This window comes from Grammomys surdaster, unplaced genomic scaffold, assembly GCF_004785775.1.
Source record: "Grammomys surdaster isolate TR1022 unplaced genomic scaffold, NIH_TR_1.0 125745, whole genome shotgun sequence".
Taxonomy (NCBI): domain Eukaryota; kingdom Metazoa; phylum Chordata; class Mammalia; order Rodentia; family Muridae; genus Grammomys; species Grammomys surdaster.
The window spans coordinates 1,393,127-1,396,245 of NW_021620577.1; the positions used below are offsets into that span (position 1 = coordinate 1,393,127).

The 3,119-nt window shown below is 44.8% G+C and overlaps 1 pseudogene across 1 annotated transcript; it reads left to right on the forward strand.

Moving 5' to 3' along the window:
• The first annotated feature begins 251 nt into the window (after window positions 1–251).
• LOC114639619 lies at window positions 252–587 on the forward strand (annotated as a pseudogene). The gene has a single exon (XR_003714030.1). The product of XR_003714030.1 is annotated as a 60S ribosomal protein L36 pseudogene (transcript).
• The last annotated feature ends 2,532 nt before the right edge of the window (window positions 588–3,119 follow it).

Genomic DNA, 3,119 nt, shown 5'->3' on the forward strand with positions numbered 1-3,119 from the left:
ACTTACACAACAGCCTCATTGATACTGGGAGAATCTGAGGAAAAGAATTATCAGAGTCAGTGTGATGATCAGTGCTAACTGTCAGCCTGACTCTGTATTCAGCTGGAAATTGGGTCCCTAGCATACCCTCGAGGTTCCATATCAATTATGCTAATTGATGTAAAATGACACCTTTTAATTGTGATTGGGACCATTTCTTGAGTAAGAGACACTGGATTGTATAAAATAAAGACAATGAATGCGCTGGCCGCCATCGGAGAGCAGCAGCTATGGCCCTGCGTTACCCTATGGCAGTGGGCCTCAACAAGGGCCACAAAGTGACGAAGAACGTCAGCAAGCCGAGACACAGCCGGCGCCACGGGCGCCTCACCAAGCACACCAAGTTCGTGCGGGACATGATCCGGGAGGTCTGCAGCTTGGCGCCCTACGAGCGCCGCGCCATGGATTTGCTCAAAGTGTCCAAGGACAAGCGCGCACTCAAGTTCATCAAGAAGAGGGTGGGCATGCACATCCGCGCCAAGAGAAAGCGGGAGGAGCTGAGCAACGTATTGGCAGCCATGAGGAAGGCGGCGGCCAAGAAGGATTGATGAACCCTCCCCCAACAAAAGATCATGGCTCCAAAAAAAAAAAGACAATGAATGCAGTCCTTGGCTTTCTGATCATAGCTGTGATATCATCAGCTGCTTTAAGATCGAGCTGTAACTTCCTTGCCATGGCAGACTGTAGCCAGAAAACTGTGAGCTCAAACAACTCTTTCTCCATTCAGTGGCTTTTGTTAAGAGTAATTTTTACTCCACAACAAGGAAAGTAACTAGGACAGACTGCATGGTATTTGTGGCTCCGTCTTACTGTATGTTGGTTTATTTTCTCTTTCTCTACAAAAGTGACTCGTTTCCATGTGCATGTATTTTAAAAACAGATCAAAAATACTAGTGTGCTTTTAAGTCTGAGTGTGCATTTAATGTCGAGAATGGCTTTTATACCCTCACTCCTGTCCCTGAACACCCTGAAAATTACAGACAGGCTGAGAATCCTAGTAAGCACAGAGCCACTAAGAATGGAAGAATGTATAGCTGATGGTGCCACAGAGCAGATAATGCAAGGATCGACTTCTCTTGTCCTATGGACCTAATTCCATGACGATCCAGTGACCACTTCTAAAGGCTTTATGCAAAAGATTCTAAAGCAAGAGCTGTCCAGATCTTTCATGAAAACACAAGTCAAACAGAGAGGGGAAAAAGCCAATAACCGCTTTCCAATTTCCTTAAAAAAGAACAGGAAAAAAAAAACTAGGGCTACACTTTAAATATTCATTTAAACATATAGTAATAAACCATTATATATTTTAATCTGTTTTCTGTTTGACAATATTTCATTTGCAGCCTCTCTGTGGCTTATAAAAATAGACCCAGAGTCCAAATTCCCACATCGTGTGATTTTTCACATTCTCTAATTTGCAGTAATGTATTTGTGTCAAATTCACTCTAAGGCCTCCCCAGAGGAAAGCCTCAGCAATGTGGGCCTCTGATGGAGAGTCTGGAGTCTAAGTTCCAGCACCACACTATGCTGGGGGTCAGGATGTTGTAGGGGCTGCAGAAGAATGAGGGCCCCTAAGTTGTTGAAGATAGACTTTGATCATGAAACGTCTTTTAAACCTACCTTTGTTCTTTGATGATTTCATATCTACACAATCCTGATCTCTGCATCCCCCACCTACCCCCTCTTATTCCTCTTGATCCCATCACCTTTGTGTCCTTTTTATTGTCTTGTAAATAACCAACTGAACCCAATGAGTGCCTCCTGCAGGAGTATGAGCAACCTCCAGGCAGTCCCACTTCTTAAGAAAATTGACCCCCCTCTCCCAAAATCCATCAGTTGCCAAGAGCTCTTCAGCTTAAAAGTGGGGGCTCATAAGCCCTTCCTTCCTTCACGTTGGAATTATGGACCAGTTTGAACTTGTGCAGGTAACCAGAGCTGCTGTGAATTCGGAAGTACAACATTCATGGCATGTCCAGAAGACAGCACATCACAAGACTTCTCTTCCCCACCCCCAAGCTCTTGCATAGGAAGTATGCTTAGACATGGTTATGAGATCACCAAAACCATTCTTTGTCCCCCTGAGGGATCACAGCTGGACTCCATTTCTCAGGCCAGCCTCCCCTGGAGTTTGAAAGGACTCATGACAGGGTTCTGGCCAAAGGCAGGCAGGCAGAGGGATGCAGGATCTTTCCATGCATCACCTGTACACCCTTCCCAGGAATGGGTCATCCTCACATCTTGCTGCTCCATCTGTCTGTTGAAAGATGCAGACTCCAGGCAATTCCCTTCACCTGTGAAGAGTCTTTATTCCATGCAGTAGAAACAATTGACAGGAATATACTGGTAGGAGGAAAATGGCATCAGGTATGTAAAAGACTTAGAGGGATGGGGACTCTCAGCAAAGCTACTGCTGTCACTGTTGCTGCAGTTGCTACTATGCTGATAGTTTTGATATCTAAAATGTGCTTGGTGGACCCTCAGGATCAGAATCAGTGTTCATAAATGCTGACCACCACAACTACTTCTAAATCCACTTAGCAGCAAACCCTACAAGGCCTGGTGAAATAATATATGCAAAATTTGACCTTAGTATTAAGAAAAACCATATTACCTTTTGTTATGCAGTAACTCCACTGAGAACATGTGGACACTCTAAAAGCCAAATAGAAAGTCTACGTTGCCAGCCAGCAACTGCACAGGGAACTTGCCCAAGTCATGCAGCCCTGTGCTTTACTGGTTTGTTTGTTTGTTTGTCTTGCATGCACAAAAACCACACCCTGGTTGACACATTTCATTTAGCAAGAATCATTAGTGAGGAGTGAAAGGACAGAAGCCAAAAAACAAGGCTAGTACATTTAGGGACTTTCCTGGATCCCAGAACTGTGGTCTAGGTCTTTGATGGATTACGTTTTGTTGCCATTTTGGTGGGTGTTGGTGCCCACATGCTAGGTTCTAAGGTAAGAATTGTGCCTCCAATGTGGCATCAGTTGTGTTGAAGTCTGGAGGCCAGTTACATTTTACCACCTCCCTCCTTCTCTCTCTCTCTCTCTCTCTCTCTCTCTCTCTCTCTCTCTCTCTCT